The sequence below is a fragment of the Scomber japonicus genome, chromosome 19 (genome assembly GCF_027409825.1).
Source record: "Scomber japonicus isolate fScoJap1 chromosome 19, fScoJap1.pri, whole genome shotgun sequence".
In the NCBI taxonomy this organism is placed as follows: Eukaryota; Metazoa; Chordata; class Actinopteri; order Scombriformes; family Scombridae; genus Scomber; species Scomber japonicus.
In genome coordinates this window covers 1,311,451-1,328,164 of record NC_070596.1, presented here as the reverse complement: position 1 = coordinate 1,328,164, position 16,714 = coordinate 1,311,451, and positions in this window count along the sequence as shown.

Here is a 16,714-nt window from a genome sequence, read left to right as displayed (position 1 = left end):
CAGCTAATATGATAAGAAAGGGACAAGAAGAGCATAGTATCCCCCTTTGTTTGTTTTTTTTTCTATTTAGTTATTTTTCTTCTTTCTTTCTTTCTTTCTTTTTTCCTTTGCATTTACCTGCATATCAACTATATATGGGTTTGTGACATGCTACATTTCCCTTTATAGCATTCTGAGTTTGCCAATTCTGATATTTCCACTGTTGTGTAGCAGAACACATGTTTGTAAGTATAACTGGAAAAAAGAAAAAAAGTTTCAAAAAAATCCATGAAAGTGAGGACAGGAGATGTCAGGGAGTAATTGAATATTTTACGGGCATTTTCAATTCATATCACTTTCAAAAATAGTTTGGTATTAGTTCCCATGACAACAGACATATCCTCAGTGGAAAAGCCAATGCTCTTGTTTTCTATACTGCTAGTGGTAAATGAAGCAAATGTACTTCTGAGTATCAGTAATGTCGACACAGTTGACGGGCCACAGAATTAGCTTAACTGACGCTCCATTCAAGCTAGTTCTGAGCTAGTCCCAGTTTGTGCCTCTTAGCATGCCATGATAAAAAATATTTGTAATCAATTTGTCCCTGTCTGTTTCAAAACAAAGATAGCAGCCCACTAGATACCTGGATAGGAAATAGGCGAAGATATTTTTATCATGTTATTAGCACTTTTTAGTTATCCTTTAAAGAAAAGGGTTAGCGTCATAACCTTGATGTATGCCAATGCTAATACATGACAGGCACAAACTGGGGCTTGTGTTTTGAGCCTTTTTATGTGTACAACAAAAACCCCCATGACAACAAAAAATGAATATGAAGTATTATGGAGTACTTTTTAAAGTACTAGTTTAGTCAAGTTTCAAGTTTCAGAAGAACCACACTTAACTGCAATACCTAATCCTAGCGGCTAATTTCTGTGCTTACTTTTGGTCTTTTTTGGACTTAAGACAGGTGTTAGAAATAATTTATGTAACATTTGGAAAGCTTTAGGAGTCTTGTGTTGCCTGCCCTGATGTACTGTAGTTATTTTGGAGGATCCATATGACACAAACTTAAAATAGAGTACTCAGAATGAGCACATGAATAACACCCAGGTTGTAAAGTATCTACTAATGTTAAGCACTTCTGCTATCTTCTTCACAATAATAATGATTACAGGGTCTATGTATGTGCACGTGTCTGCACTACAAAGCAGGCTTGGAGTGTGTGTGGTGTTTATGTGTAAACCCAACTTGCTCTGCTCATCAGTGGCAGTGTGGCGTTTGCCGCTACTAAGAAAATGTCCACATATGAGCTATCTTCAGTCGGTAATGTGGCCCCTTTTCATGCAAGTAAAATTCATCCTTATCTCTCCGCAGCTCTCTTTCTCTCTGCGCCGCTCTGCTTTTGATTCTTTTTTTTTCTTCCTCGTGGCAAGCACAGCAGCAGCATTTCCTTCTCCTCTGTGTCACCTCCACTCCCTCCCTCCATCGCTTCACCCCCCTCCTCCTCCTCCCCTCCCCATCTCCTGCTGCTTCCACCCTCCCTCCCCTTTTTTTCCTCCTTTTTTTTCTCTGTGTGTTTGCAGATGAAACGGGCAGCCTGCCAGTTTTTCATATTTCTTGGCAGCAAAGTGGCTAGCCAACTTCCTGGGGATGGGGAGCGGGGGGAGTTGGGGCTTGCAAAAGGTTACATTTGCACAATGTGTCTGTGAAAAAAAAAACGGCAAAAAAAGAAGAGGGAGGGAGAGAGGGGAAAAAAAGAAAGAAAGAGAGAGAAGGAAAGAAAGAAAGAGAGAAAAAGCTGGGCTGGATCAGCTAAACGACTCCACCGTTCTGGGTTGATGGAAAAAGCCCTCTGGGGGAATATTCAGTATGCAAGAGTATCGAGTTGCATGCAGTCATTACAATGATGTCTGTCCCTCTCTGTTTCTCTTTTTGTCTGCCTTCTCTGGAATGTTCCCCCCCTCCAACACACACACACACACACACACACACACACACACACACACTCGTACACACACACATCTCACCTTCCCTCCCTTTTTCTCGGAGCCTATGTGAAAGTGCTCCGTGAGGCGATAGCTTTGGGATGAGGGGGAGCGCTGGTCAAATCATAGCAGTTTGACAGGGTTTGTGTGCGTGTTGGGGCGGTGTTACTGCCGCTTATTATATCCCAACAAATATCCTCCACCACAACAACTGTATGCTCTGTCCTGCTGCGCTGTCAGGATTGACTGAAGACTTGTGTGAATAGACAGTGTTAGACAGAAGGAGAGTTAAACAGAAGAGTGGAAAGACCGAGAGGGAAGAAAATTCAGTTGTTTACCTCTACACTTCACTTCTCCATCCACATGCGTCTCCAAGGAGATAGCTAGAGAGATAGACTACAATAAAAACATACAGGAGTGGTGAAGGTATCTGTAATGATGATGCTAAAATGTCTTTAGGCTCATGAGCTCAAACTAATTTACATTCACAGTTTCACATGCACACACTCATTACTGATTTTAAGCAAATCAATAATGCTGCTCGTAGGAATGTTAATAGAAAGGATTTAAAATCTCACTAAAAATATAGTTTATGACTCATGTACATTCTGTCATTTGGACTTGAATTTGTGTATTTAAATTGGAAATATGATATAAATGAACTAATATTTCATTCTAGCCTATTAGTAGAACCATTAGTTTCAAAATTTCCTGTCAATACTTTGGCGTTACCTTGCAGTACTATTAGTCATGGTAGGCAACTCATGGATCACTGCAGTTAATGTTAGTTCACTGTGTAAGGTTGGCTGCTGGCATGGCAGTGATTGTAACAGGCTGCGGCTGTGGCTGAAATAGCTGAGGCTGTGGTTGTAGCCGGGATTATGGCTATGGCCAATGTGCTGCCACAGCCATGGAAACAGCTGTAGTTGCAACCACAGCCATGATAATAGCCATAGAAACAGTGACAGCTGTAGCCATAGCAATAACTATTGCCACAATCACAGCCCTAAAGCCTCAACCACTGCCATAGCCACAAATAGTATTTCAGCAGCCAACCCACAGCCAAGAATAGATGACTGCAGCAGCAGGGTTGTTTGCTAAAACTGTGTTGTTAAAAGGGGACATATTATGCACATTACCATGTATTTCTTTTTATCTGAGGCTCTACTGGAATAATACTTTGCATAATTATAGTCTTAAAAACGTTTTAGTATCTTATAGTGGCCCTTTATGCAGTCCCTCAGTTCAGCCTCTATCCTAAACACGCAGTTTGAGCTCCTGTCTCTTTAAGGACCCACCCCCACGCCCACTCTGTTCTGATCCTGTCCTTTGGCTCAGGAAGCTACGTCAAACAGCAGTCTTAGAATTTCACTACTTTAATGGCAACTAAGTCTGAATCCGATCCAGAATATATGAGTGGACAATGCCAACAACCCGAGCAACAAATGTCATGGAAATGATGACCATTTATGGAAATGCATGTTGATCTGTCATTATCTCGTTGGGAAAGTTGCAAAAAACAGTTACTAATATAGAGTTCAGGGAGAGCTGAAGTATGGGCTTTTGTCTCAAAAGAAACATTTTTAAATATGTTAACCTTAAGTTCTGTAACTTTGTCCATGTTTAACATTTGACATAAATCGCATATTTCTTGTTTAAATGAGCTCTATTTTTGTATTTTTCATGGTGTTGCAGAGAGTTCTGCATACCTTGCGTAAGCAGGTGTAAATTATCAGACACATCATAGAAATGCTTTTGGGAAATGTGCTTGTTTGATGTCTTACAGTAGATGAGAGAATCAATGTCAGTTTCATCTCTTTGTGTTAATTACAGAAATTGGTGACAAACATGTTTGGAGCACAAACTTTGCAGGAGTAGTTGCTAAGTTACTAGTCTCTGCCAAAAATGGAAAAATACTTTATGTATTTAAAATATTTTGTCTTGTTAGCCTGCAGATAGTCACAAAAAACAAACAAATAACAACAAAAGTAGGGTTTGTCAGATTTAGGTTGTTGTGAAAAATTGTCAGTTGCTACCCAGTACTAACCAGCAGACAAAGTTAAGTTAAGCATTTAGCAGCTATAGAGTCAGATTCAGGAGTTGGTAGATACCAAAAACAGCTAAAGAAAGGTGAATAATGTTACTGTTGTACTTATATTAGTCTAGGGGTCAGTAGCTATGTACAACTGGGCTAATACATTAAAACAATAATCAGCTTTTTTAACCACGCTCTAGGTAGGGCAATGGTGAGTTGGTCCAACACTTTGGTCCAAACTAAAATATCTCAACAACAATTGAAACACGTGCTGTGTCTAAAATCTCTTCTTCTAAAATGTCTTTGTAATAGTTTAGTGCATATGTGCGTTCACACTGAGAAGTAGCCAGAAGTAACCAGTTCTTTGCTGGTTTCTGTAGCTGACTTGCTTGTCTGTCCTCCGCACATGCCCAAGATAGGAGGAGAATTACCTGTCTTGGCATTTTAATGTAGATAGTTTCAGAATTTTGCCAGCTTTATATAGATGCTGTGTCTCAAATTGGGTACTTCTGTACTTATTTTGGGTGCACAAGTATATTCACACTGAGAAGTATGGAAACATGCAGCACTGTAAGTACCTAGATGGTGCACTCAAAACCATCAAAAAGTTGAGTGTGGAACAATGGACACTTCTCGCCGTCAATGGTCGCCATCTTGTCTTTTTTGCACTAAGCACCACTATACTGTTGTCACATATAAGCCATTGGTAGTTTTATTGGGTTAATTTCGATTTGGTACTGCGAACGATAACGCTAATTAGCTAATCGTCATTTCCGGTAGGTGGCCATGTTTGACTTGAGACTAACCTGTCAAAATTTGCGCACTTCAACGAATTAGTACACAGTGTACTAACAGAAGCATGTGATTTGAGACACAGCACTGCTTACTGGAACACTGCTAAACTAATGAAAATCAGCTGTGCTTTGTGTGTGGTGCTAATTAGCAAACACACTAAACCAAGACGTTGAACATCATCACATATAAGCACAAGTTAGCATGCCGACATTAGCATTTAGCTCTAAGCACTGCATATAGTGTTGTACTTTATATTGTATTGAATACATTTAGGTCTTATATTTTACCCTGGTTATGGCAGTGAGAAGAACCATCCAAATGAAATTAACTATAAAACAGTTTCCCAAACCTGCTTCTCAACAATGCCTTCGAACTAACAGCCTTCTCTGCTGAAATGATTCTCCCTCTCTTTCTCTGTCTGTGTCCTGCCTTACACACACACACACACACACAGACACACTGAAATACACACACACACACACACACCCCTCGCCCTCCCCCGCTCCCTCTTCTCTTTGCTGTGCTGCTTCTATAATTCAAATTCTGTCATGCTTGTTCCAGACTGCTGGCTCCAGCCTCTCTCTCTCTCCTCCTCATCTCTCGCTCTCTCTCTCTAGGAAAAGAAAGATGAGGGGAAAAAAAGGAGAGAGGGAGGAGGAGGAGGGAGTGGAGAGGGGGGCTCTTTGAGGGACAAAGCTGACAGAAACACACACAGACGGACACACCAAGCTGAACTAAACAGCAAATGTGAAAAAGCCTGCTGTGCATTTGAATTCTTGCAGGAACACTGAGCATCATCTGTGCTCTTCCTCTACACAACTTGCCTCTCTTTTCTGCTCATTATTTTACTTTTTGGATCTCTCTCATCACTGATTTTAGTGGTAGAGGACTGTGTCTCTGGATCACTTTAATTATCCACTTAAAGGGGTACTCCACCAATTTAATTTCATGATGTTGGGGGACTTGAGAGATTTAAAAGAGTGGTCCATGTACCCAATTACCAATAACATGCACAAAAAACCCCTCAAAAAACCCAAATGGTCAAAATTGTAACTACGGAGGCCCAGATATCCTGACTTCCAGTCCTTAGTACAGATCCCTAGATTGGATCCTACATTTCCCATAATGCTACTCGATCTTCTGGTTAAAGCCCCTGATGTCTGGTAAATGGCATCATCACAGTTGTTTTCTCAAACTTGAAAAAGCTCCTCCAGAGCCTTAGAAGACATTATACAGCTGTTTCTACGAGCTGTGTAGTACTCCACGTGACAAGTCAACTCATCCTGATATATAAAATGAGTGGAGTGCACTTTTAAAACTTTTAACACACAGTGGGTCAACTTCTTTAACAGCTCCAGGGCTGTTCACATATGTGAGTTGTCGGTCTACTGAGAATCGGACAAAAGAAATGGCTCGTCACTCATTGAGTAGCAAGAGAGTGTGAAGGAAAAAATATCAGCAGTGGTTGATTTGCAGAAATCTATAGAGCTGCAACAATGAAGACACAATCGAGTCCAACAAGAGGAAAGACAAAAGCAAATCAAAGGAGGACAAAATGTAAGTGGTACATTCTGGATGGACTGCTGTTAACGTTGTAAATAGCCAGAGCTTTGGCAATCTAATGTGGACTTACAGTAATAAGAGAGGCGGCTGTGTGAAGGTTTTCTGTGATTTTTAAGTAGCTTGTTTCCCTTCATCTATGTCCAAACAGCAAACCTGGCCTGCTGTTGTATGTTGGCTTTCCCTCACCATTAAAAATGCACTCAGTTTTGTTTGTTGTACATTATATAACATCATGAACCACCCTTAAGTCGTGGAAGATATGAAGCTGGCAAAATTTTGAAGCTCTCTACATTAAAAACGCCAAGACAGGTAATTCTCTTCCTATACTGGGCATATACTGAGGACAGACAAGCAAGTCAGCTACAGAAACCAGTGAAGAAGAAACAGAAGCCTATACTATTTTCGCCTACTGAAAGTTAATTTATTACAAGAGATTACAACAGTTTCAGCGAGAGAAAGGTGGTAGATAGCTACGTTTCTATCAAAGTAGACAATAAAGAGAACAACACACGCATAAAGCTGTTCACCTTGCCAAGAGAAAAAGATGTGTGTACTAGTTGAAACAGTTTCGTGTGGATGTGGTCACAGTTTAGTTTAGCTTGATAGCATGCTAACATTTGCTAACTTGAAGAAAGTACAGCTGAGGCTGATGGGTGTGTCATTAATTTTGTACACTGTGTTCATTACACTTGAGATGTGGTTAAAAGCATATCATTTATACAAACAAAAACAACAAAAGTAAGCTTATACCATGATCAGATCAATGTATTGGAGGTTATACTGTACATCTGTTGATTTTGGTGTGGTACAGAAACACAGTCAGCAGAATCTTGAAGCACAGCATTATCAACTTTTAAGTGAAACCATGATCTTTTACCAACCTTATCCAAAGTACTTTTGTTGCCAAAACCTAACTACATGCAGGATTCAGGATGTGAACACAAGTTTCCGTTGCCAGAGTCGTGCATCTTGTACTCCCCCCTATCCACCCCAACCTCCTTCCCCTCTCTCTAGCACTTAATTCATTTGACAAAACATTGCCTGTGAACATAATCCAGGCGGCAATGATATTTGCCAATATAACATTCTTGGGAGAACTATTTAGTATATAAACGTCATTTCTAGGGGACAGTGTTGGATGGAGGGTCAAGTCTTCAGAGCATGCTGAGAGACTATGTGCTGGCAGGACGTACGCCCCAGTAAGAACACTGCATGGACTAGTTGTTGAGAATAATTGATTTGACAACAAATCTACACACGATAATTACTCACAAGTATAGAAAAGAACACAGGGTCAAAGCAGCTCATAGTCTGCTTTTTCAGGACAGAAACAGGCAGATTTTAGTTCCCGTCTCTCTCATGGGGGACATAATAGGCTTTTTGTCAAAGTTTTGTTATTTAATAATGTTGAATGTCGATGTTAAACATGGTCAAAATGGTCACCGTCCCAAAACTTGACGTAAATGTATGTACAAATGCTGCTGGAAGTCAAAAACCTGCTCTGAGCAACCTCTACTTCCTATTCTTCTCTCTACATTCCTGTCTGCTTTCCTATAACAGTAATTCTGCTCTACTCTTTTCTTCAAGGTCTTTTTCCATGTAGGTTGCTGAATGTCCTTGGAGATGGAGGACTGACAGACATAACGTCCTCCCTTCTTGTCTGATGACCGCCACACCTGATTGGCAGGACGGGCTCACATACTGTGGCTAACTCACTGTTGGCCTCTCAGGGTAATTGAATCATAATGGAACATTTTCCCTGGCCTGGACGGCTCATTGCCCCCCTCGCTTTGATGATGCAACAGCAGCAAAGAAATGGTTCCTTTAGTCACGTCAAATGTCATCCAGGACCAGGGCAGCCATGAAATTGCTTGACTTCCCCAAATCCAACACATTTTCTAAAATCGCACACACTGGATGGATTGCCGTGCATGTTCCTTGAAAAATATCCACAAGTAAGCGCTTCCTCAGCCATAACCCCAAAAAAGGATTCTTGACTGCCTTTTTGATATTTGACTTGTTCCTCAGATGCGGTGTCAGATATATTTTGTTAATCCACGAAGAGATCAAGCTCTTTTCGTGGGACTTCTGTCCACAGGCATGCCATGAAAAGTTCAAACATTACAGCAGGTTTAAAGGATCAAGTTCAGTATTTTAAGCTCAGATTTTACTCTGATCGATGGCTTGTAGATGAGTAATGCATCAACCCAGTGGTAAGTAAACTGCAGCAGGGGGTATGAAGTAGGAGTGAGAGTGTGCCAACTTGAAAGAGTAAGCCCTCATGATCTGATGTCTGGTAGGAAGAACCTCCAGGATGTTTACTTGTGGGGTTTTTCCATTGGCAATTTTGGCTGCACTGAGTCAAACTATGCTCATTGCCGAAATGGACCATCTGCATAGACGGCTCAAAGCACTCCTGACCTGCCACCAAGTGGTTTGTAGTGACGTATACAAGCGTAGTGGATACTTGTATCAACATAAATTGGTTTTATCCACAACACTTTCTTCTAAAATCAGTTTTTCCACTTTTTAGTTGGAATAACTTGCATAGCGCTAGTTTGCTATCCAGTCCTGCTAACATTACAGACATCTCACATGGGCTAATTTCCTCTGTCAACCCATGATCGTTAGCCCGTTAACATCTAGGGTTTATGGGGAATGGTGTTCATTAATCCCACTTAAACATATGAATACTGAATTGACAATGATATTAGATTATTTATCAAAAATAGAGGTGGCAAAAGTACTCACATTCTATACTTAAGCAGAAGTACAGATACTCTGAGACAGTGACTCTGGTAAAAGTAGAAGTACTGATTCAACTCCTTTACTCAACTGAAAGTAAGAAAGTACAGACTCTGAAATGTAAAATGTATATTCTATCGTTTATTTGAATGTCATGTTTTCTTTTTATAATGTCACTGATGTTAAACAAGTAATGAGTCTGTTCTGACTATGAAAGGAGTAGAAAGTACAGATTTTTGTATTCAAACGTAGGGAGTAAAAGAAAAAAGTCGTACTCAACTAAAGTACAGATACCTGGAAAATCTACTTAAGTACAGTAATGAAGTACAAATACTTTGTTACTTCACACCTCTGATCAAATATAACTGCCATCCCTTTGTAAATATATAAAGCGAGCCACATGCAATGCTGTTGAGAAAGGCTCCGAGGCTAGGTTAAGCCTTGTTAGCTTGGTTACGAAAGTAAATATTTTAAGATGGGGTTTTTTTTTACTTCTGCAACAGAGTCCAGAAGTTCCAGTTTTACTTCAGCTCTATATAAAGTCAACTTGTTGGAGTTTTCACTGATACCACCCTCTCCAATTAAAATCAGCCTTTTGCTATGAGGATGAGGTCCAAGATAAACACATTATTTTCTGCCAAACATAGAAGAGTTTTGGTCATTTCACAAGAAAAATGCTTTACTTGTTGCTTTTTTTTTCTCTGAGGTCTTCTCATTAGTTTGAATCCCTGCTTAAAAAAGCGTAAGCCACATATTTCTGTGCATCAGTCAGGATTTAGCATCATTTGAATTGATATCTGATGATAGTGATTGCTGTGTTCTTATTATAACTAGGTGGAGGTGCATATTAACCACAATATACTATACTAAGAACTGACCACCAGCCAATCACTGTCAACCTTGTACATTTGACAGAGTGACATCATTATTCTGCAGTGTTGCATTATCATGACTTTATGGAGTCATAAGTCATTAAGTCATTTTTTAATTTTTTAAATGTATGTATTTTATACAATATAATTTATGTATTTTTATCCCTTTATTTTTTCTTCTCTTCCCAGTTGCTTTTGGTTTTCCTTGAAGGGCCAAGCTGCCAATCAACTGGCCCAAAGCCAGTCTTTTCAGAAACTCCACCTCCACAAACTAATTAATAATCTACAACTACTCTTTTTTTATTGTTTGTGAAGAGACCGACGCAGATCTTTTCCTATAACTTCTCAGATAGACTGTGTAGCTGCTTTGACTCTTTGGATTGTGCTCTTCTGTATGTGTTACACACTGAACACCTGCTCACCATCTCTGTTATTTCTTTGGACTTTTCTAGCTAAAAGAGCAGATCCCTCACTTTCTTCCTGCAGTTTTCAATCCCAAAGTGTCTCTTATGATTGTGATCAAGCATGTTCTGTCTCAGCGACTGTGCTACAATGATTCAGTCTACCTTGAAGATGATTCCATCCTAACTTGTTATCTCTTCTCCGCAGTTCTAGTAGTCTTGAATGTTTCAGGGGATTTGGCTCCTCCTTTCTGGCCAGCCTATGCACCACCTGCCTCAGTGTGTGAAGTGTTTCTTCATCACTGGCTGTCTCCTTTCTCGTGTTTTATAGCTTGTCAACTAACACAGGCACTCTTACTATGTATCTGAAACTATCATTTATTTAGCGGGTGGGTATATCACATTTATGTGGTACTTTTGTGTCCTCATCAGTAACCTCTGTGCTGAGTGACTTTTTTTTAGAATGACCTCTAGTGGTGTTTGCCATAAACAAACCTCTAGAAATCTGTCAGGTCCACAAACCACTGCCAGCATTTCTTTCTAGGTTTGTGCATCTGTTTAACTTGTGACTCTTGAGGCACTTGAAATAGGTTTTTGTTGAAGCACTGCTCCTTAGCCACTCTTAGACAGATAGGCTGACAGTTTCACAGATACAGTAGGTTCAGGTCCTAATATGTCACAACAGGTGCTTCTGTGAGCATGGTTTTCAGCTTGGTATAAACAGGGATGGATTAGTACCCCTAGGGGCCCTTGGGCACTGAAACCCATGCTCATTCCACTAGTTGATCATTTTTTCCGCACATACTCATTGATACAAACTTACCACAGTGCATTATGGCCTGCTAACTAGGGCTGAACGATTTTAGGAAAAGATCTAATTGCGATTTTTCTGGCAGATATTGCGATTTCGATTTGATTCACGATTTCCTTCAAATCAAGCTTCAGTGCAATATTCACAATGTACAGTAACATTAAAACATTAAATGTTATTACTCTAATGCAAGGATGAAAACTAAAGACCAATGGCAGTTATTACAAATGAAGAACTAAAAGAGTACTTAAAAAAAGTATGGCAAAAAATCCTTAATTGTGTTAATTTAAAAAAAAAGAAGTTAAATAGAATACAAAACAATTCCAAAAAACTAAACAATGTTAAATAAGTAATAAGAAAAACAAAATTCAACCATTCCAATAAAGGAAAAAAGGATATTGCCCAACAGTCAAGTAGGTAGGTCAAGGTCAGTCTTTTATGGCTCAAGAGAGCTAGCTTATCAACATCTATAGCAGCAGTTAAGGTACTTTATTCAACCCTACTGTATATTAAGAAACCTGGACTATCTTTTTAAGTGAATTTGACAAGTAATGGTAATAAAATAAAACTCATATCTTTTTTTAAACAAAGGCTGACACCACAAGTCAGGGTGAAGTGCAGAACAAATAAAATCCCAAAAGTACTTAAACAATAATACTCGCTTCCCTGACATCTTTACATCACTCTTTACAATTTTTTTGTCAAGAAAACCAGCATTTACACTCTGCATACAGCTGTGGGATGGCAACCTGGTTGAAGTAGGTGCGGGAGGGAATCATATTGTGTATCTTCTGTCCAGTGTGCGGACGAGGTTTTTAAATCTCATGGTGACATCTCTGTGTCTCCGCTGCTCTTATCATACAGAGTTACACTGGCAAAACATGCTGTAATTGTAGTCTGTTTGCTACAGTGGGCCTGAGTGTCATTTTCACCGGACTTTTTCGTCATACATTCGTCATGCAAATGCTTGTGTTGATTTTTCAAGTGCTGGTACAAATTGGTTGTGTTTCCCCTGGATGTTGCAACTTTAGCGCGACAGGTTTTGCACAGTACCTGTTTCAGGTGCACGTCTGCAGCCTCAAACCCGAAACACTCCCAAATGACCGACGTGCTGGTTTTCTTGGGGATTAAATCCCCTAACTCCGCTTCAGGTCCAGCTGAAGCTATTTCTGAATAATTATAATTAAGGAGCTGGTTAATACTGATTGGTTAGCGTGACCTGTCCACGAGTAGCATGCCGCTTCTGATTGGTGAGCTTGGCAGGATGGTAGGGAGACGGCATGTATGTGTAAAATAGTTGACACAACAGATCCTGGGTCAGTCAGGAGCGCTGCAAAAACCGCAACTTTGGCGATCACATGATCACGTTGTCTGAAATCGCAATTTCGATCAGAAAACGATAAATCGTTCAGCCCTACTGCTAACCAATCATCACTTACCCAGCCGTCAAATTGAAAAGTAAAACAGTCAATCATGAGGCAACTTTTATTATATAGTGACTGGTTAACACTGCTGTTGAATAGGAACCTTGTATATATCCATATTTCTTTTTGGACATACTATATTTCTGAAAGCAACTATAACTATCAACATCAAGAAGATGGTTCAAGCCTTGTGTCAAATTTCTGTAAAGTTTGACAAAAGAAAAGTGTACATTTTTAGGCCCCCTTTCTACTCAAGGGCCCCTGGGCACTTGCTGGTATGGTAGATCCGATGGGTATAAGCTCCTTCGTGTTCCTTCTACCAATGCCACATTACATCATCCTGTGTGAGCTCTCTGATCGGTGTTGCACTGAGAATACATTTTCCAAGATATGTTACCATTCCCAGGAATTTGTCGATGTCTGGCATGATCTTGATTGCCTCCACTGTGCTGTTGTCTGGTTTCAGTTTATCTTTAGCTAGAATGTGTTCCAGATATTTAATTTCCTCCAGTCCTATGATGTATTTTGCTTGATTTAGTTTACTCTGGCTCATTCCAAAACTTATTTGTCTCTTATGGTGTTCTTCTTTAGTGTCACCCAGTCCTTAAAAAACTTCATTGTCCCATGGAAAACCTCTGATGCAGGGTTTATCTGAAATGGAAGGCTGCATCCAAATGGGGTGTTGGATGTATACAGGCGAGAGCTTTTGTCACCACAGTTTGATTTGCTAGAAACCAGAAAAAGGACTGAGATGTATTTACCATTTGCAGATGGTGAGACTTCCAGTCAGCTTGTCTAAACAACAATAGGACTCACCCATTTAGTGGGGCTCATCAGTTTTCTTCACGACTCCAATTTCTTCCATCCTACAGAGCTTTGCTTTCAGTTCATCTCTGAGCAGGACAGGTGTTTTTCTTGGAGGGTGTACTTATTATACAACCGTCTCTTCCAGTCTTAGTTTGTGTTCTCCTTCATACATCTTTATATATTCAGAGAGTAAATCATCTGGGTTGTCATCTTTGTTGACAGCTTTAACTTTATTCATTCTTTTGATCATCTGTATTTCTTCACATGCCTTCAGGACTAATATTGGCTTTACCTTTCTCTTCACCACATGCTCCATTTTTCTATGCATCATCTGCAGATTGTATTTTCCATTAAACTGTATTTTTCTGTCCAGTGACTGTTTGACTTTTGTCTTTCTTATCGTCTGTTTTTCTTCAGCACCAGAGTCATGTTTGAAGTAGATGTATTTTGCATTATGGCCCGCCAAATTTTGTCGTTCATCCGGATTTGCAAAGGAGAAAATGTTGGTACACTTCCAGTGTTTCTTCTCCGGCCACATGCAAAAACGATAATGACTGTACTTTTTTACTGTAGCATCTTTTTCCATGTAGCCCGTAGTTTCCAAGTACAGTGCGAACCTCTGTCGGAATTGTCTCCAGTCAAGTCCAGAAGGTGGTTGTAAACTCTACATTTTGTCATTTTCCGCTCACTTCTGACACCGTGTTGTGTTGTTACTATAACCAAGACACCAAACTTTACTGAAGAACTGACCACCAGCCAATCACTATCAACTGTCAATTTTATTATGTTTCCTGTGTCATTCAAAAGACAAAAAGACCCAATAAAGCAGACTGGCTAAGTTATTGACTGTTAGACTCTTTATTAAGAATACTTTGACTTGCCATGTTGCTTATTTCTTGATATTACACAGAGAGCTACATTTTCAGGGGCTTTAAGTTCTATCCTCTGTGCTATCCCTAATATTTCCCCACATCCATTTTCCAAACAACCAGATCTCTGTCTCCATCTGAAGGGGAGAAGCAGCTGTCCAGACATAACAGTGACTGTCTTGACTTAGTATGGGAATGTTCTGCATCTTAGAGCCAGTTTCAGAGGTAATCTGAGACATGGAGTCTTACACAAGCTAACACACATACACACAGTGAAATAGAGATTCCATGCTCAAGAAAACATCTGGATACAGTAAGAGCTGTAGCAATAATACAACTAAACACATGTATGAATGAGTACTACACACTGCAACAACACTGCTAATACTGACCACACTATATTAGCTACACTAAGTTTTAAAGGATAACTACAATTCATGAAAACTTGGGTTTTATATTAGTAGTTCTGAGTACTTGTTTAATTGGTGCTGATTGAATTGCAATCATCAAAATAACTGCTGAGATCTGAGACCATGATGATATCACTACATATAGGTTCAATGCATGGATGTGTTAGGAAAGGTGGATATGGCCAATTATTTCTAGTGGACAATCGCACTTTTCTATAACCATTACAAAACATTTACACAGATATTGACAGAGTGGTTCAAACTGCAAATTAGGTAAATTATTACTCTTTTGCATTATTAATGTTTAATTTATTGATTGATTTTATATTTTTAAATCTTTCCTAAAGCCTACACAGCCTATTTTAAAATGTATGTTGACATTGCAAACTGTTTGTGCACCACTGTTTATAATGAGGGGTTATTAGTAACACTGTTTAAGGACTCACTACCCCATTACCCTAAAATATTACAGCAGCAAGTGGATAGCAAAAATAGAAGAGCATCAAAAAAAAGAATAAAGAACAACAAATAATGAGTACACAAGCAATAAAAACAATAGCAGTAATAAATGTTACTACTATTGTTTTTACTGCTAGTGTACTTATTATTTATTGTTCTTTATTCGTTTTATTAATGCCCTTTCTATTTTCGCTGCTGCAATACTGTAAATTTCCCCACTGTTGGACTATTAAAGGAATTTAACTCAGTTTGTTGTTGTTTTTTGCCACATTGAGCCATGGATGTATTATAAGAGCAGGGTTCTGGACTCAAAGATGTCATTTATTCAGTTGAATGAAAATTGCTCATCTGGCGCATGATCCAAAAGCGATTTCTAGCTTATGTTGTGCAGTTCACTAAATATACACTGTATAGTGCAGTAGGTCAGACTTGAAATAAGAAGTGGTTCTATAAACTGTGATGGATGTTTTAGGTAGTGGTTTTACTGTTAGCCTTTCTTTTCTCGATGGCTGGATAGATGGATAGAACTTTACATACAGGTATTTTTAGGACCATTACAAACTTGATTACTTAAAGCAGTATGGAGATACTACGATATATATATATTTAGGAAACTCACAACATTTTAAAAACCATTAAAAACATCAACAGCACATCAATATCTTCCAGAAACAGTGATCCACTAACCTGTGCAACTCAACCCAATCTCCAAAGTCGTAGTCAACTTAATTCTATAGCTTCCTCCATTAATGCTCTCCTCTAATGTCACTAACTTTTTAGTTGCTATCTAAAAACACCAACTCCATTCAACTCCTCACTGTCCTTGTTACAGATATGTTTGAACTAGCTGGAAACATTTATACCACCATGAACTAGGGCTCATAGAAAATGTATGTTATGTGCTAAAGGCACCTTAAACTGAAATATTAAAGGGGAAGTAGTATAAAGCCTGTTGTAGCTCCAGAGGGAACTGGGACAATGTTTGAGAAAAAAAGTGAGGTTAGCAGACCTCTGTAGCCTGCTCCTTGTCTCTGCTGGAGGCGAGCAGCTCCAAGCTACAATAGCTAGGCTACTACTAGCATAACACACCACAATCTGTACATTTGAGTTAATCAGGTTGAGTTGCATTATTGGCCAAAAAGGAATATATGGAATAAAAAAGACAATATTTCTGCTGCCTGATTTTTGTAATATTTGAAAAAACTGTCCATCACAAGTCCAACATTGTTACAGAAGCACAATGCTAAATCTGTTGAGTACTCTTTTAAATACACAGTGATATTATATTATGTGTTTTATTAAAACCTCTGTCTACACAAACTGAAAAAACGACGATATACTGTTGAGCAAGGTCATGTCAAAGCCCTTCTCCAGAGAGCTGTTCACTTCCTATTAATGCCATTGTATGGACATTGAATTCAATTCACCTAGAGAGCACTCGCTAGGTTGTCCTCAATGAAAGTGAGTAAGTGGAGCTAAATGGCTAAAATAATTATTCTACTACTGTTAGACAAAAAAGCCCAATATTTTATTTTAGTTTTTGCAAATATAGTATC